At 42.0% G+C, this 17,846-nt stretch overlaps 19 non-coding genes across 19 annotated transcripts; 8 read left to right on the top strand and 11 right to left on the bottom strand.

The window, feature by feature from the left end:
* Positions 1–333: 333 nt before the first annotated feature.
* On the bottom strand, positions 334–404 carry TRNAG-GCC (transfer RNA glycine (anticodon GCC)). The gene has a single exon. It is a non-coding gene; the product is annotated as a tRNA-Gly (tRNA).
* Positions 405–560: 156 nt separating this feature from the next.
* Positions 561–633, top strand: TRNAK-CUU (transfer RNA lysine (anticodon CUU)). Its single transcript has one exon. It is a non-coding gene; the product is annotated as a tRNA-Lys (tRNA).
* Positions 634–1,454: 821 nt separating this feature from the next.
* On the bottom strand, positions 1,455–1,525 carry TRNAG-GCC (transfer RNA glycine (anticodon GCC)). Its single transcript has one exon. It is a non-coding gene; the product is annotated as a tRNA-Gly (tRNA).
* Positions 1,526–1,681: 156 nt separating this feature from the next.
* Positions 1,682–1,754, top strand: TRNAK-CUU (transfer RNA lysine (anticodon CUU)). Its single transcript has one exon. It is a non-coding gene; the product is annotated as a tRNA-Lys (tRNA).
* Positions 1,755–2,575: 821 nt separating this feature from the next.
* On the bottom strand, positions 2,576–2,646 carry TRNAG-GCC (transfer RNA glycine (anticodon GCC)). The gene has a single exon. It is a non-coding gene; the product is annotated as a tRNA-Gly (tRNA).
* A 1,050-nt stretch (positions 2,647–3,696) lies between these two features.
* Positions 3,697–3,767, bottom strand: TRNAG-GCC (transfer RNA glycine (anticodon GCC)). Its single transcript has one exon. It is a non-coding gene; the product is annotated as a tRNA-Gly (tRNA).
* Positions 3,768–3,923: 156 nt separating this feature from the next.
* Positions 3,924–3,996, top strand: TRNAK-CUU (transfer RNA lysine (anticodon CUU)). Its single transcript has one exon. It is a non-coding gene; the product is annotated as a tRNA-Lys (tRNA).
* A 1,048-nt stretch (positions 3,997–5,044) lies between these two features.
* Positions 5,045–5,117, top strand: TRNAK-CUU (transfer RNA lysine (anticodon CUU)). Its single transcript has one exon. It is a non-coding gene; the product is annotated as a tRNA-Lys (tRNA).
* An 821-nt stretch (positions 5,118–5,938) lies between these two features.
* Positions 5,939–6,009, bottom strand: TRNAG-GCC (transfer RNA glycine (anticodon GCC)). Its single transcript has one exon. It is a non-coding gene; the product is annotated as a tRNA-Gly (tRNA).
* A 1,050-nt stretch (positions 6,010–7,059) lies between these two features.
* TRNAG-GCC (transfer RNA glycine (anticodon GCC)) lies at positions 7,060–7,130 on the bottom strand. Its single transcript has one exon. It is a non-coding gene; the product is annotated as a tRNA-Gly (tRNA).
* Positions 7,131–7,286: 156 nt separating this feature from the next.
* On the top strand, positions 7,287–7,359 carry TRNAK-CUU (transfer RNA lysine (anticodon CUU)). The gene has a single exon. It is a non-coding gene; the product is annotated as a tRNA-Lys (tRNA).
* Positions 7,360–8,180: 821 nt separating this feature from the next.
* TRNAG-GCC (transfer RNA glycine (anticodon GCC)) lies at positions 8,181–8,251 on the bottom strand. Its single transcript has one exon. It is a non-coding gene; the product is annotated as a tRNA-Gly (tRNA).
* Positions 8,252–9,301: 1,050 nt separating this feature from the next.
* TRNAG-GCC (transfer RNA glycine (anticodon GCC)) lies at positions 9,302–9,372 on the bottom strand. The gene has a single exon. It is a non-coding gene; the product is annotated as a tRNA-Gly (tRNA).
* A 156-nt stretch (positions 9,373–9,528) lies between these two features.
* Positions 9,529–9,601, top strand: TRNAK-CUU (transfer RNA lysine (anticodon CUU)). The gene has a single exon. It is a non-coding gene; the product is annotated as a tRNA-Lys (tRNA).
* Positions 9,602–10,649: 1,048 nt separating this feature from the next.
* Positions 10,650–10,722, top strand: TRNAK-CUU (transfer RNA lysine (anticodon CUU)). Its single transcript has one exon. It is a non-coding gene; the product is annotated as a tRNA-Lys (tRNA).
* An 821-nt stretch (positions 10,723–11,543) lies between these two features.
* Positions 11,544–11,614, bottom strand: TRNAG-GCC (transfer RNA glycine (anticodon GCC)). Its single transcript has one exon. It is a non-coding gene; the product is annotated as a tRNA-Gly (tRNA).
* A 2,398-nt stretch (positions 11,615–14,012) lies between these two features.
* On the top strand, positions 14,013–14,085 carry TRNAK-CUU (transfer RNA lysine (anticodon CUU)). Its single transcript has one exon. It is a non-coding gene; the product is annotated as a tRNA-Lys (tRNA).
* Positions 14,086–16,027: 1,942 nt separating this feature from the next.
* TRNAG-GCC (transfer RNA glycine (anticodon GCC)) lies at positions 16,028–16,098 on the bottom strand. Its single transcript has one exon. It is a non-coding gene; the product is annotated as a tRNA-Gly (tRNA).
* Positions 16,099–17,136: 1,038 nt separating this feature from the next.
* Positions 17,137–17,207, bottom strand: TRNAG-GCC (transfer RNA glycine (anticodon GCC)). Its single transcript has one exon. It is a non-coding gene; the product is annotated as a tRNA-Gly (tRNA).
* Positions 17,208–17,846: the final 639 nt, after the last annotated feature.

The following is a 17,846-nucleotide window of genomic DNA, read 5'->3' as shown; positions in this document are numbered from 1 at the left end:
TGTGGAAACTTTGCTTTGGTTTAATAGTGTAGATTGAAGAGCAAGCGTTGCCTTGCCTTGATGCTACAACACTGTAACAAAGCCTGGCCAGCTTAGTCAATAGAAATAAAACTCCCAAGCTAAGAGTCATATGCTTTTAGTACAACATTTGTTTGGTGTTTATTCTCTTTTCAGATCCAGACCTCTCTCTTGGCAGGTGGGAATTCTACCACTAAACCACAAGATTCTACCATTAATTTATTGTATGTGGAATTCTATACCTGCACCACCAAAATGCAAAGAGCCAGACACTCTTTAACAAAATATACCATAATATCAGTAAAACTTGAGTACTGCATTGGCCGGGAATCGAACCCGGGCCTCCCGCGTGGCAGGCGAGAATTCTACCACTGAACAACCAATGCTTCACATTTTACTTCACGGTTACTTACCCATTTTCCTCAATTTGTGAAACCAAGCATGCATCTCAGTGTACTGAATGTGGTAGCCTAGATCTACTTTAATAGCTTGTAGGGCACTCCTTGGCTTGAGTGGCCTTTTTGTCACACAACAGTAACCAAGCCTGGCTAGCTCAGTCGGTAGAGCATCAGACTCTTAATCTGAGGGTCGTGGGTTCGAGCCCCACGTTGGGCGGTGTTTTTTCCCAGAATTCTACAGGCGAGATCTCTGTCACTACACAACCAAACGTGTTTTATTTGAAACTTAAAAGAGGTGTACATCAGTGTGTGAAACAAAGCAGGAATCTCAGGATCTACTAAATGTGGAAACCTTGCTTTGGTTTTATAAATTGAAGGGCAATCCTTGCCTTGCCATGATGCCATAACACTGTAAAAAAGCCTAGCTATCTGAGTCAAGAGCGAATAAGACTCCAAATCTAAGAGTCATTTGCTTTGAGCACAACATTGGGTGGTGTTTATTCCCTTTTCAGATCCATGCCTCCCTCATGGCAGGCGAGAATTCTACCACTAAACCACAAGATTCTACCACTAAATCATTGTATGTTAAATTCTATACCTGCACCACCAAAATGCAAAGAGCCAGGCACTCTTTAACAAAATATATCGCTGTTTCAGGTGTACATCAGTGGGTGAAACCATGCAGGAATATCAGGATCTACTGAATGTGGAAACTTTGCTTTGGTTTAATAGTGTAGATTGAAGAGCAAGCGTTGCCTTGCCTTGATGCTACAACACTGTAACAAAGCCTGGCCAGCTTAGTCAATAGAAATAAAACTCCCAAGCTAAGAGTCATATGCTTTTAGTACAACATTTGTTTGGTGTTTATTCCCTTTTCAGATCCAGACCTCTCTCTTGGCAGGTGGGAATTCTACCACTAAACCACAAGATTCTAACATTAATTTATTGTATGTGGAATTCTATACCTGCACCACCAAAAAGCAAAGAGCCAGACACTCTTTAACAAAATATACCATAATTTCAGTAAAACTTGAGTACTGCATTGGCCGGGAATCGAACCCGGGCCTCCCGCGTGGCAGGCGAGAATTCTACCACTGAACAACCAATGCTTCACATTTTACTTCACGGTTACTTACCCATTTTCCTCAATTTGTGAAACCAAGCATGCATCTCAGTGTACTGAATGTGGTAGCCTAGATCTACTTTAATAGTTTGTAGGGCACTCCTTGGCTTGAGTGGCCTTTTTGTCACACAACAGTAACCAAGCCTGGCTAGCTCAGTCGGTAGAGCATGAGACTCTTAATCTCAGGGTCGTGGGTTCGAGCCCCACGTTGGGCGGTGTTTTTTCCCAGAATTCTACAGGCGAGATCTCTGTCACTACACAACCAAACGTGTTTTATTTGAAACTTAAAAGAGGTGTACATCAGTGTGTGAAACCAAGCAGGAATCTCAGGATCTACTAAATGTGGAAACCTTGCTTTGGTTTTATAAATTGACGGGCAATCCTTGCCTTGCCATGATGCCATAACACTGTAAAAAAGCCTAGCTATCTGAGTCAATAGCGAATAAGACTCCAAATCTAAGAGTCATTTGCTTTGAGCACAACATTGGGTGGTGTTTATTCCCTTTTCAGATCCATGCCTCCCTCATGGCAGGCGAGAATTCTACCACTAAACCACAAGATTCTACCACTAAATCATTGTATGTTAAATTCTATACCTGCACCACCAAAATGCAAAGAGCCAGGCACTCTTTAACAAAATATATCGCTGTTTCAGGTGTACATCAGTGGGTGAAACCATGCAGGAATATCAGGATCTACTGAATGTGGAAACTTTGCTTTGGTTTAATAGTGTAGATTGAAGAGCAAGCGTTGCCTTGCCTTGATGCTACAACACTGTAACAAAGCCTGGCCAGCTTAGTCAATAGAAATAAAACTCCCAAGCTAAGAGTCATATGCTTTTAGTACAACATTTGTTTGGTGTTTATTCCCTTTTCAGATCCAGACCTCTATCTTGGCAGGTGGGAATTCTACCACTAAACCACAAGATTCTACCATTAATTTATTGTATGTGGAATTCTATACCTGCACCACCAAAATGCAAAGAGCCAGACACTCTTTAACAAAATATACCATAATTTCAGTAAAACTTGAGTACTGCATTGGCCGGGAATCGAACCCGGGCCTCCCGCGTGGCAGGCGAGAATTCTACCACTGAACAACCAATGCTTCACATTTTACTTCACGGTTACTTACCAATTTTCCTCAATTTGTGAAACCAAGCATGCATCTCAGTGTACTGAATGTGGTAGCCTAGATCTACTTTAATAGCTTATAGGGCACTCCTTGGCTTGAGTGGCCTTTTTGTCACACAACAGTAACCAAGCCTGGCTAGCTCAGTCGGTAGAGCATGAGACTCTTAATCTCAGGGTTGTGGGTTCGAGCCCCACGTTGGGCGGTGTTTTTTCCCAGAATTCTACAGGCGAGATCTCTGTCACTACACAACCAAACGTGTTTTATTTGAAACTTAAAAGAGGTGTACATCAGTGTGTGAAACCAAGCAGGAATCTCAGGATCTACTAAATGTGGAAACCTTGCTTTGGTTTTATAAATTGAAGGGCAATCCTTGCCTTGCCATGATGCCATAACACTGTAAAAAAGCCTAGCTATCTGAGTCAATAGCGAATAAGACTCCAAATCTAAGAGTCATTTGCTTTGAGCACAACATTGGGTGGTGTTTATTCCCTTTTCAGATCCATGCCTCCCTCATGGCAGGCGAGAATTCTACCACTAAACCACAAGATTCTACCACTAAATCATTGTATGTTAAATTCTATACCTGCACCACCAAAATGCAAAGAGCCAGGCACTCTTTAACAAAATATATCGCTGTTTCAGGTGTACATCAGTGGGTGAAACCATGCAGGAATATCAGGATCTACTGAATGTGGAAACTTTGCTTTGGTTTAATAGTGTAGATTGAAGAGCAAGCGTTGCCTTGCCTTGATGCTACAACACTGTAACAAAGCCTGGCCAGCTTAGTCAATAGAAATAAAACTCCCAAGCTAAGAGTCATATGCTTTTAGTACAACATTTGTTTGGTGTTTATTCTCTTTTCAGATCCAGACCTCTCTCTTGGCAGGTGGGAATTCTACCACTAAACCACAAGATTCTACCATTAATTTATTGTATGTGGAATTCTATACCTGCACCACCAAAATGCAAAGAGCCAGACACTCTTTAACAAAATATACCATAATTTCAGTAAAACTTGAGTACTGCATTGGCCGGGAATCGAACCCGGGCCTCCCGCGTGGCAGGCGAGAATTCTACCACTGAACAACCAATGCTTCACATTTTACTTCACGGTTACTTACCCATTTTCCTCAATTTGTGAAACCAAGCATGCATCTCAGTGTACTGAATGTGGTAGCCTAGATCTACTTTAATAGCTTGTAGGGCACTCCTTGGCTTGAGTGGCCTTTTTGTCACACAACAGTAACCAAGCCTGGCTAGCTCAGTCGGTAGAGCATCAGACTCTTAATCTGAGGGTCGTGGGTTCGAGCCCCACGTTGGGCGGTGTTTTTTCCCAGAATTCTACAGGCGAGATCTCTGTCACTACACAACCAAACGTGTTTTATTTGAAACTTAAAAGAGGTGTACATCAGTGTGTGAAACAAAGCAGGAATCTCAGGATCTACTAAATGTGGAAACCTTGCTTTGGTTTTATAAATTGAAGGGCAATCCTTGCCTTGCCATGATGCCATAACACTGTAAAAAAGCCTAGCTATCTGAGTCAAGAGCGAATAAGACTCCAAATCTAAGAGTCATTTGCTTTGAGCACAACATTGGGTGGTGTTTATTCCCTTTTCAGATCCATGCCTCCCTCATGGCAGGCGAGAATTCTACCACTAAACCACAAGATTCTACCACTAAATCATTGTATGTTAAATTCTATACCTGCACCACCAAAATGCAAAGAGCCAGGCACTCTTTAACAAAATATATCGCTGTTTCAGGTGTACATCAGTGGGTGAAACCATGCAGGAATATCAGGATCTACTGAATGTGGAAACTTTGCTTTGGTTTAATAGTGTAGATTGAAGAGCAAGCGTTGCCTTGCCTTGATGCTACAACACTGTAACAAAGCCTGGCCAGCTTAGTCAATAGAAATAAAACTCCCAAGCTAAGAGTCATATGCTTTTAGTACAACATTTGTTTGGTGTTTATTCCCTTTTCAGATCCAGACCTCTCTCTTGGCAGGTGGGAATTCTACCACTAAACCACAAGATTCTAACATTAATTTATTGTATGTGGAATTCTATACCTGCACCACCAAAAAGCAAAGAGCCAGACACTCTTTAACAAAATATACCATAATTTCAGTAAAACTTGAGTACTGCATTGGCCGGGAATCGAACCCGAGCCTCCCGCGTGGCAGGCGAGAATTCTACCACTGAACAACCAATGCTTCACATTTTACTTCACGGTTACTTACCCATTTTCCTCAATTTGTGAAACCAAGCATGCATCTCAGTGTACTGAATGTGGTAGCCTAGATCTACTTTAATAGTTTGTAGGGCACTCCTTGGCTTGAGTGGCCTTTTTGTCACACAACAGTAACCAAGCCTGGCTAGCTCAGTCGGTAGAGCATGAGACTCTTAATCTCAGGGTCGTGGGTTCGAGCCCCACGTTGGGCGGTGTTTTTTCCCAGAATTCTACAGGCGAGATCTCTGTCACTACACAACCAAACGTGTTTTATTTGAAACTTAAAAGAGGTGTACATCAGTGTGTGAAACCAAGCAGGAATCTCAGGATCTACTAAATGTGGAAACCTTGCTTTGGTTTTATAAATTGACGGGCAATCCTTGCCTTGCCATGATGCCATAACACTGTAAAAAAGCCTAGCTATCTGAGTCAATAGCGAATAAGACTCCAAATCTAAGAGTCATTTGCTTTGAGCACAACATTGGGTGGTGTTTATTCCCTTTTCAGATCCATGCCTCCCTCATGGCAGGCGAGAATTCTACCACTAAACCACAAGATTCTACCACTAAATCATTGTATGTTAAATTATATACCTGCACCACCAAAATGCAAAGAGCCAGGCACTCTTTAACAAAATATATCGCTGTTTCAGGTGTACATCAGTGGGTGAAACCATGCAGGAATATCAGGATCTACTGAATGTGGAAACTTTGCTTTGGTTTAATAGTGTAGATTGAAGAGCAAGCGTTGCCTTGCCTTGATGCTACAACACTGTAACAAAGCCTGGCCAGCTTAGTCAATAGAAATAAAACTCCCAAGCTAAGAGTCATATGCTTTTAGTACAACATTTGTTTGGTGTTTATTCCCTTTTCAGATCCAGACCTCTATCTTGGCAGGTGGGAATTCTACCACTAAACCACAAGATTCTACCATTAATTTATTGTATGTGGAATTCTATACCTGCACCACCAAAATGCACAGAGCCAGACACTCTTTAACAAAATATACCATAATTTCAGTAAAACTTGAGTACTGCATTGGCCGGGAATCGAACCCGGGCCTCCCGCGTGGCAGGCGAGAATTCTACCACTGAACAACCAATGCTTCACATTTTACTTCACGGTTACTTACCAATTTTCCTCAATTTGTGAAACCAAGCATGCATCTCAGTGTACTGAATGTGGTAGCCTAGATCTACTTTAATAGCTTATAGGGCACTCCTTGGCTTGAGTGGCCTTTTTGTCACACAACAGTAACCAAGCCTGGCTAGCTCAGTCGGTAGAGCATGAGACTCTTAATCTCAGGGTTGTGGGTTCGAGCCCCACGTTGGGCGGTGTTTTTTCCCAGAATTCTACAGGCGAGATCTCTGTCACTACACAACCAAACGTGTTTTATTTGAAACTTAAAAGAGGTGTACATCAGTGTGTGAAACCAAGCAGGAATCTCAGGATCTACTAAATGTGGAAACCTTGCTTTGGTTTTATAAATTGAAGGGCAATCCTTGCCTTGCCATGATGCCATAACACTGTAAAAAAGCCTAGCTATCTGAGTCAATAGCGAATAAGACTCCAAATCTAAGAGTCATTTGCTTTGAGCACAACATTGGGTGGTGTTTATTCCCTTTTCAGATCCATGCCTCCCTCATGGCAGGCGAGAATTCTACCACTAAACCACAAGATTCTACCACTAAATCATTGTATGTTAAATTCTATACCTGCACCACCAAAATGCAAAGAGCCAGGCACTCTTTAACAAAATATATCGCTGTTTCAGGTGTACATCAGTGGGTGAAACCATGCAGGAATATCAGGATCTACTGAATGTGGAAACTTTGCTTTGGATTAATAGTGTAGATTGAAGAGCAAGCGTTGCCTTGCCTTGATGCTACAACACTGTAACAAAGCCTGGCCAGCTTAGTCAATAGAAATAAAACTCCCAAGCTAAGAGTCATATGCTTTTAGTACAACATTTGTTTGGTGTTTATTCCCTTTTCAGATCCAGACCTCTCTCTTGGCAGGTGGGAATTCTACCACTAAACCACAAGATTCTACCATTAATTTATTGTATGTGGAATTCTATACCTGCACCACCAAAATGCAAAGAGCCAGCCACTCTTTAACAAAATATACCATAATTTCAGTAAAACTTGAGTACTGCATTGGCCGGGAATCGAACCCGGGCCTCCCGCGTGGCAGGCGAGAATTCTACCACTGAACAACCAATGCTTCACATTTTACTTTAAGGTTACTTACCCATTTTCCTCAATGTGTGAAACCAAGCATGCATCTCAGTGTACTGAATGTGGTAGCCTAGATCTACTTTAATAGTTTGTAGGGCACTCCTTGGCTTGAGTGGCCTTTTTGTCACACAACAGTAACCAAGCCTGGCTAGCTCAGTCGGTAGAGCATGAGACTCTTAATCTCAGGGTCGTGGGTTCGAGCCCCACGTTGGGCGGTGTTTTTTCCCAGAATTCTACAGGCGAGATCTCTGTCACTACACAACCAAACGTGTTTTATTTGAAACTTAAAAGAGGTGTACATCAGTGTGTGAAACCAAGCAGGAATCTCAGGATCTACTAAATGTGGAAACCTTGCTTTGGTTTTATAAATTGACGGGCAATCCTTGCCTTGCCATGATGCCATAACACTGTAAAAAAGCCTAGCTATCTGAGTCAATAGCGAATAAGACTCCAAATCTAAGAGTCATTTGCTTTGAGCACAACATTGGGTGGTGTTTATTCCCTTTTCAGATCCATGCCTCCCTCATGGCAGGCGAGAATTCTACCACTAAACCACAAGATTCTACCACTAAATCATTGTATGTTAAATTCTATACCTGCACCACCAAAATGCAAAGAGCCAGGCACTCTTTAACAAAATATATCGCTGTTTCAGGTGTACATCAGTGGGTGAAACCATGCAGGAATATCAGGATCTACTGAATGTGGAAACTTTGCTTTGGTTTAATAGTGTAGATTGAAGAGCAAGCGTTGCCTTGCCTTGATGCTACAACACTGTAACAAAGCCTGGCCAGCTTAGTCAATAGAAATAAAACTCCCAAGCTAAGAGTCATATGCTTTTAGTACAACATTTGTTTGGTGTTTATTCCCTTTTCAGATCCAGACCTCTATCTTGGCAGGTGGGAATTCTACCACTAAACCACAAGATTCTACCATTAATTTATTGTATGTGGAATTCTATACCTGCACCACCAAAATGCAAAGAGCCAGACACTCTTTAACAAAATATACCATAATTTCAGTAAAACTTGAGTACTGCATTGGCCGGGAATCGAACCCGGGCCTCCCGCGTGGCAGGCGAGAATTCTACCACTGAACAACCAATGCTTCACATTTTACTTCACGGTTACTTACCAATTTTCCTCAATTTGTGAAACCAAGCATGCATCTCAGTGTACTGAATGTGGTAGCCTAGATCTACTTTAATAGCTTATAGGGCACTCCTTGGCTTGAGTGGCCTTTTTGTCACACAACAGTAACCAAGCCTGGCTAGCTCAGTCGGTAGAGCATGAGACTCTTAATCTCAGGGTTGTGGGTTCGAGCCCCACGTTGGGCGGTGTTTTTTCCCAGAATTCTACAGGCGAGATCTCTGTCACTACACAACCAAACGTGTTTTATTTGAAACTTAAAAGAGGTGTACATCAGTGTGTGAAACCAAGCAGGAATCTCAGGATCTACTAAATGTGGAAACCTTGCTTTGGTTTTATAAATTGAAGGGCAATCCTTGCCTTGCCATGATGCCATAACACTGTAAAAAAGCCTAGCTATCTGAGTCAATAGCGAATAAGACTCCAAATCTAAGAGTCATTTGCTTTGAGCACAACATTGGGTGGTGTTTATTCCCTTTTCAGATCCATGCCTCCCTCATGGCAGGCGATAATTCTACCACTAAACCACAAGATTCTACCACTAAATCATTGTATGTTAAATTCTATACCTGCACCACCAAAATGCAAAGAGCCAGGCACTCTTTAACAAAATATATCGCTGTTTCAGGTGTACATCAGTGGGTGAAACCATGCAGGAATATCAGGATCTACTGAATGTGGAAACTTTGCTTTGGTTTAATAGTGTAGATTGAAGAGCAAGCGTTGCCTTGCCTTGATGCTACAACACTGTAACAAAGCCTGGCCAGCTTAGTCAATAGAAATAAAACTCCCAAGCTAAGAGTCATATGCTTTTAGTACAACATTTGTTTGGTGTTTATTCTCTTTTCAGATCCAGACCTCTCTCTTGGCAGGTGGGAATTCTACCACTAAACCACAAGATTCTACCATTAATTTATTGTATGTGGAATTCTATACCTGCACCACCAAAATGCAAAGAGCCAGACACTCTTTAACAAAATATACCATAATTTCAGTAAAACTTGAGTACTGCATTGGCCGGGAATCGAACCCGGGCCTCCCGCGTGGCAGGCGAGAATTCTACCACTGAACAACCAATGCTTCACATTTTACTTCACGGTTACTTACCCATTTTCCTCAATTTGTGAAACCAAGCATGCATCTCAGTGTACTGAATGTGGTATCCTAGATCTACTTTAATAGCTTGTAGGGCACTCCTTGGCTTGAGTGGCCTTTTTGTCACACAACAGTAACCAAGCCTGGCTAGCTCAGTCGGTAGAGCATCAGACTCTTAATCTGAGGGTCGTGGGTTCGAGCCCCACGTTGGGCGGTGTTTTTTCCCAGAATTCTACAGGCGAGATCTCTGTCACTACACAACAAAACGTGTTTTATTTGAAACTTAAAAGAGGTGTACATCAGTGTGTGAAACAAAGCAGGAATCTCAGGATCTACTAAATGTGGAAACCTTGCTTTGGTTTTATAAATTGAAGGGCAATCCTTGCCTTGCCATGATGCCATAACACTGTAAAAAAGCCTAGCTATCTGAGTCAAGAGCGAATAAGACTCCAAATCTAAGAGTCATTTGCTTTGAGCACAACATTGGGTGGTGTTTATTCCCTTTTCAGATCCATGCCTCCCTCATGGCAGGCGAGAATTCTACCACTAAACCACAAGATTCTACCACTAAATCATTGTATGTTAAATTCTATACCTGCACCACCAAAATGCAAAGAGCCAGGCACTCTTTAACAAAATATATCGCTGTTTCAGGTGTACATCAGTGGGTGAAACCATGCAGGAATATCAGGATCTACTGAATGTGGAAACTTTGCTTTGGTTTAATAGTGTAGATTGAAGAGCAAGCGTTGCCTTGCCTTGATGCTACAACACTGTAACAAAGCCTGGCCAGCTTAGTCAATAGAAATAAAACTCCCAAGCTAAGAGTCATATGCTTTTAGTACAACATTTGTTTGGTGTTTATTCCCTTTTCAGATCCAGACCTCTCTCTTGGCAGGTGGGAATTCTACCACTAAACCACAAGATTCTAACATTAATTTATTGTATGTGGAATTCTATACCTGCACCACCAAAAAGCAAAGAGCCAGACACTCTTTAACAAAATATACCATAATTTCAGTAAAACTTGAGTACTGCATTGGCCGGGAATCGAACCCGAGCCTCCCGCGTGGCAGGCGAGAATTCTACCACTGAACAACCAATGCTTCACATTTTACTTCACGGTTACTTACCCATTTTCCTCAATTTGTGAAACCAAGCATGCATCTCAGTGTACTGAATGTGGTAGCCTAGATCTACTTTAATAGTTTGTAGGGCACTCCTTGGCTTGAGTGGCCTTTTTGTCACACAACAGTAACCAAGCCTGGCTAGCTCAGTCGGTAGAGCATGAGACTCTTAATCTCAGGGTCGTGGGTTCGAGCCCCACGTTGGGCGGTGTTTTTTCCCAGAATTCTACAGGCGAGATCTCTGTCACTACACAACCAAACGTGTTTTATTTGAAACTTAAAAGAGGTGTACATCAGTGTGTGAAACCAAGCAGGAATCTCAGGATCTACTAAATGTGGAAACCTTGCTTTGGTTTTATAAATTGACGGGCAATCCTTGCCTTGCCATGATGCCATAACACTGTAAAAAAGCCTAGCTATCTGAGTCAATAGCGAATAAGACTCCAAATCTAAGAGTCATTTGCTTTGAGCACAACATTGGGTGGTGTTTATTCCCTTTTCAGATCCATGCCTCCCTCATGGCAGGCGAGAATTCTACCACTAAACCACAAGATTCTACCACTAAATCATTGTATGTTAAATTCTATACCTGCACCACCAAAATGCAAAGAGCCAGGCACTCTTTAACAAAATATATCGCTGTTTCAGGTGTACATCAGTGGGTGAAACCATGCAGGAATATCAGGATCTACTGAATGTGGAAACTTTGCTTTGGATTAATAGTGTAGATTGAAGAGCAAGCGTTGCCTTGCCTTGATGCTACAACACTGTAACAAAGCCTGGCCAGCTTAGTCAATAGAAATAAAACTCCCAAGCTAAGAGTCATATGCTTTTAGTACAACATTTGTTTGGTGTTTATTCCCTTTTCAGATCCAGACCTCTCTCTTGGCAGGTGGGAATTCTACCACTAAACCACAAGATTCTACCATTAATTTATTGTATGTGGAATTCTATACCTGCACCACCAAAATGCAAAGAGCCAGCCACTCTTTAACAAAATATACCATAATTTCAGTAAAACTTGAGTACTGCATTGGCCGGGAATCGAACCCGGGCCTCCCGCGTGGCAGGCGAGAATTCTACCACTGAACAACCAATGCTTCACATTTTACTTTAAGGTTACTTACCCATTTTCCTCAATGTGTGAAACCAAGCATGCATCTCAGTGTACTGAATGTGGTAGCCTAGATCTACTTTAATAGCTTGTAGGGCACTCCTTGGCTTGAGTGGCCTTTTTGTCACATCACAGTAACCAAGCCTGGCTAGCTCAGTCGGTAGAGCATGAGACTCTTAATCTCAGGGTCGTGGGTTCGAGCCCCACGTTGGGTGGTGTTTTTTCCCTGAATTCTACAGGCGAGATCTCTGTCACTACACAACCAAACGTGTTTTATTTGAAACTTAAAAGAGGTGTACATCAGTGTGTGAAACCAAGCAGGAATCTCAGGATCTACTAAATGTGGAAACCTTGCTTTGGTTTTATAAATTGAAGGGCAATCCTTGCCTTGCCATGATGCCATAACACTGTAAAAAAGCCTAGCTATCTGAGTCAATAGCGAATAAGACTCCAAATCTAAGAGTCATTTGCTTTGAGCACAACATTGGGTGGTGTTTATTCCCTTTTCAGATCCATGCCTCCCTCATGGCAGGCGAGAATTCTACCACTAAACCACAAGATTCTACCACTAAATCATTGTATGTTAAATTCTATACCTGCACCACCAAAATGCAAAGAGCCAGGCACTCTTTAACAAAATATATCGCTGTTTCAGGTGTACATCAGTGGGTGAAACCATGCAGGAATATCAGGATCTACTGAATGTGGAAACTTTGCTTTGGTTTAATAGTGTAGATTGAAGAGCAAGCGTTGCCTTGCCTTGATGCTACAACACTGTAACAAAGCCTGGCCAGCTTAGTCAATAGAAATAAAACTCCCAAGCTAAGACTCATATGCTTTTAGTACAACATTTGTTTGGTGTTTATTCCCTTTTCAGATCCAGACCTCTCTCTTGGCAGGTGGGAATTCTACCACTAAACCACAAGATTCTAACATTAATTTATTGTATGTGGAATTCTATACCTGCACCACCAAAATGCAAAGAGCCAGACACTCTTTAATAAAATATACCATAATTTCAGTAAAACTTGAGTACTGCATTGGCCGGGAATCGAACCCGTGCCTCCCGCGTGGCAGGCGAGAATTCTACCACTGAACAACCAATTCTTCACATTTTACTTCACGGTTACTTACCCATTTTCATCAATGTGTGAAACCAAGCATGCATCTCAGTGTACTGAATGTGGTAGCCTAGATCTACTTTAATAGCTTGTATTGCACTCCTTGGCTTGAGTGGCCTTTTTGTCAAATCACAGTAACCAAGCCTGGCTAGCTCAGTCGGTAGAGCATGAGACTCTTAATATCAGGGTCATGGGTTCGAGCCCCACATTGGGCGGTGTTTTTTCCCAGAATTCTACAGGCGAGATCTCTGTCACTACACAACCAAACGTGTTTTATTTGAAACTTAAAAGAGGTGTACATCAGTGTGTGAAACCAAGCAGGAATCTCAGGATCTACTAAATGTGGAAACCTTGCTTTGGTTTTATAGATTGAAGGGCAATCCTTGCCTTGCCATGATGCCATAACACTGTAAAAAAGCCTAGCTATCTGAGTCAATAGCGAATAAGACTCCAAATCTAAGAGTCATTTGCTTTGAGCACAACATTGGGTGGTGTTTATTCCCTTTTCAGATCCATGCCTCCCTCATGGCAGGCGAGAATTCTACCACTAAACCACAAGATTCTACCACTAAATCATTGTATGTTGAATTCTATGCCTGCACCACCAAAATGCAAAGAGCCAGGCACTTTTTAACAAAATATATCGCTGTTTCAGGTGTACATCAGTGGGTGAAACCATGCAGGAATATCAGGATCTACTGAATGTGGAAACTTTGCTTTGGTTTAATAGTGTAGATTGAAGAGCAAGCGTTGCCTTGCCTTGATGCTACAACACTGTAACAAAGCCTGGCCAGCTTAGTCAATAGAAATAAAACTCCCAAGCTAAGAGTCATATGCTTTTAGTACAACATTTGTTTGGTGTTTATTCCCTTTTCAGATCCAGACCTCTCTCTTGGCAGGTGGGAATTCTACCACTAAACCACAAGATTCTAACATTAATTTATTGTATGTGGAATTCTATACCTGCACCACCAAAAAGCAAAGAGCCAGACACTCTTTAACAAAATATACCATAATTTCAGTAAAACTTGAGTACTGCATTGGCCGGGAATCGAACCCGGGCCTCCCGCGTGGCAGGCGAGAATTCTACCACTGAATAACCAATGCTTCACATTTTACTTCACGGTTACTTACCCATTTTCCTCAATTTGTGAAACCAAGCATGCATCTCAGTGTACTGAATGTGGTAGCCTAGATCTACTTTAATAGCTTGTAGGGCACTCCTTGGCTTGAGTGGCCTTTTTGTCACACAACAGTAACCAAGCCTGGCTAGCTCAGTCGGTAGAGCATGAGACTCTTAATCTCAGGGTCGTGGGTTCGAGCCCCACGTTGGGCGGTGTTTTTTCCCAGAATTCTACAGGCGAGATCTCTGTCACTACACAACCAAAGGTGTTTTATTTGAAACTTAAAAGAGGTGTACATCAGTGTGTGAAACAAAGCAGGAATCTCAGGATCTACTAAATGTGGAAACCTTGCTTTGGTTTTATAAATTGAAGGGCAATCCTTGCCTTGCCATGATGCCATAACACTGTAAAAAAGCCTAACTATCTGAGTCAAGAGCGAATAAGACTCCAAATCTAAGAGTCATTTGCTTTGAGCACAACATTGGGTGGTGTTTATTCCCTTTTCAGATCCATGCCTCCCTCATGGCAGGCGAGAATTCTACCACTAAACCACAAGATTCTACCACTAAATCATTGTATGTTAAATTCTATACCTGCACCACCAAAATGCAAAGAGCCAGGCACTCTTTAACAAAATATATCGCTGTTTCAGGTGTACATCAGTGGGTGAAACCATGCAGGAATATCAGGATCTACTGAATGTGGAAACTTTGCTTTGGTTTAATAGTGTAGATTGAAGAGCAAGCGTTGCCTTGCCTTGATGCTACAACACTGTAACAAAGCCTGGCCAGCTTAGTCAATAGAAATAAAACTCCCAAGCTAAGAGTCATATGCTTTTAGTACAACATTTGTTTGGTGTTTATTCCCTTTTCAGATCCAGACCTCTCTCTTGGCAGGTGGGAATTCTACCACTAAACCACAAGATTCTAACATTAATTTATTGTATGTGGAATTCTATACCTGCACCACCAAAAAGCAAAGAGCCAGACACTCTTTAACAAAATATACCATAATTTCAGTAAAACTTGAGTACTGCATTGGCCGGGAATCGAACCCAGGCCTCCCGCGTGGCAGGCGAGAATTCTACCACTGAACAACCAATGCTTCACATTTTACTTCAGGGTTACTTACCCATTTTCCTCAATTTGTGAAACCAATCATGCATCTCAGTGTACTGAATGTGGTAGCCTAGATCTACTTTAATAGCTTGTAGGGCACTCCTTGGCTTGAGTGGCCTTTTTGTCACACAACAGTAACCAAGCCTGGCTAGCTCAGTCGGTAGAGCATGAGACTCTTAATCTCAGGGTCATGGGTTCGAGCCCCACATTGGGCGGTGTTTTTTCCCAGAATTCTACAGGCGAGATCTCTGTCACTACACAACCAAACGTGTTTTATTTGAAACTTAAAAGAGGTGTACATCAGTGTGTGAAACCAAGCAGGAATCTCAGGATCTACTAAATGTGGAAACCTTGCTTTGGTTTTATAGATTGAAGGGCAATCCTTGCCTTGCCATGATGCCATAACACTGTAAAAAAGCCTAGCTATCTGAGTCAATAGCGAATAAGACTCCAAATCTAAGAGTCATTTGCTTTGAGCACAACATTGGGTGGTGTTTATTCCCTTTTCAGATCCATGCCTCCCTCATGGCAGGCGAGAATACTACCACTAAACCACAAGATTCTACCACTAAATCATGGTATGTTGAATTCTATGCCTGCACCACCAAAATGCAAAGAGCCAGGCACTCTTTAACAAAATATATCGCTGTTTCAGGTGTACATCAGTGGGTGAAACCATGCAGGAATATCAGGATCTACTGAATGTGGAAACTTTGCTTTGGTTTAATAGTGTAGATTGAAGAGCAAGCGTTGCCTTGCCTTGATGCTACAACACTGTAACAAAGCCTGGCCAGCTTAGTCAATAGAAATAAAACTCCCAAGCTTAGAGTCATATGCTTTTAGTACAACATTTGTTTGGTGTTTATTCCCTTTTCAGATCCAGACCTCTCTCTTGGCAGGTGGGAATTCTACCACTAAACCACAAGATTCTAACATTAATTTATTGTATGTGGAATTCTATACCTGCACCACCAAAAAGCAAAGAGCCAGACACTCTTTAACAAAATATACCATAATTTCAGTAAAACTTGAGTACTGCATTGGCCGGGAATCGAACCCGGGCCTCCCGCGTGGCAGGCGAGAATTCTACCACTGAACAACCAATGCTTCACATTTTACTTCACGGTTACTTACCCATTTTCCTCAATGTGTGAAACCAAGCATGCATCTCAGTGTACTGAATGTGGTAGCCTAGATCTACTTTAATAGCTTGTATTGCACTCCTTGGCTTGAGTGGCCTTTTTGTCACACAACAGTAACCAAGCCTGGCTAGCTCAGTCGGTAGAGCATGAGACTCTTAATCTCAGGGTCGTGGGTTCGAGCCCCATGTTGGGCGGTGTTTTTTCCCAGAATTCTACTGGCACTACACAACCAAAGGTGTTTTATTTGAAACTTAAAAGAGGTGTACATCAGTGTGTGAAACAAAGCAGGAATCTCAGGATCTACTAAATGTGGAAACCTTGCTTTGGTTTTATAAATTGAAGGGCAATCCTTGCCTTGCCATGATGCCATAACACTGTAAAAAAGCCTAACTATCTGAGTCAAGAGCGAATAAGACTCCAAATCTAAGAGTCATTTGCTTTGAGCACAACATTGGGTGGTGTTTATTCCCTTTTCAGATCCATGCCTCCCTCATGGCAGGCGAGAATTCTACCACTAAACCACAAGATTCTACCACTAAATCATTGTATGTTAAATTCTATACCTGCACCACCAAAATGCAAAGAGCCAGGCACTCTTTAACAAAATATATCGCTGTTTCAGGTGTACATCAGTGGGTGAAACCATGCAGGAATATCAGGATCTACTGAATGTGGAAACTTTGCTTTGGTTTAATAGTGTAGATTGAAGAGCAAGCGTTGCCTTGCCTTGATGCTACAACACTGTAACAAAGCCTGGCCAGCTTAGTCAATAGAAATAAAACTCCCAAGCTAAGAGTCATATGCTTTTAGTACAACATTTGTTTGGTGTTTATTCCCTTTTCAGATCCAGACCTCTCTCTTGGCAGGTGGGAATTCTACCACTAAACCACAAGATTCTACCATTAATTTATTGTATGTGGAATTCTATACCTGCACCACCAAAATGCAAAGAGCCAGACACTCTTTAACAAAATATACCATAATTTCAGTAAAACTTGAGTACTGCATTGGCCGGGAATCGAACCCGGGCCTCCCGCGTGGCAGGCGAGAATTCTACCACTGAACAACCAATGCTTCACATTTTACTTCACGGTTACTTACCCATTTTCCTCAATGTGTGAAACCAAGCATGCATCTCAGTGTACTGAATGTGGTAGCCTAGATCTACTTTAATAGCGTGTATTGCACTCCTTGGCTTGAGTTGCCTTTTTGTCAAATCACAGTAACCAAGCCTGGCTAGCTCAGTCGGTAGAGCATGAGACTCTTAATCTCAGGGTCATGGGTTCGAGCCCCACATTGGGTGGTGTTTTTTCCCAGAATTCTACAGGCGAGATCTCTGTCACTACACAACCAAACGTGTTTTATTTGAAACTTAAAAGAGGTGTACATCAGTGTGTGAAACCAAGCAGGAATCTCAGGATCTACTAAATGTGGAAACCTTGCTTTGGTTTTATAGATTGAAGGGCAATCCTTGCCTTTCCATGATGCCATAACACTGTAAAAAAGCCTAGCTATCTGAGTCAATAGCGAATAAGACTCCAAATCTAAGAGTCATTTGCTTTGAGCACAACATTGGGTGGTGTTTATTATCTTTTCAGATCCATGCCTCCCTCATGGCAGGCGAGAATTCTACCACTAAACCACAAGATTCTACCACTAAATCATGGTATGTTGAATTCTATGCCTGCACCACCAAAATGCAAAGAGCCAGGC

The sequence above is a fragment of the Crinia signifera genome, unplaced genomic scaffold (genome assembly GCF_055691185.1).
Source record: "Crinia signifera unplaced genomic scaffold, ASM5569118v1 HAP2_SCAFFOLD_74, whole genome shotgun sequence".
NCBI lineage: Eukaryota > Metazoa > Chordata > Amphibia > Anura > Myobatrachidae > Crinia > Crinia signifera.
Note: the sequence above shows the minus strand (reverse complement) of the source record. Positions and strands in the feature narration are given on the sequence as shown.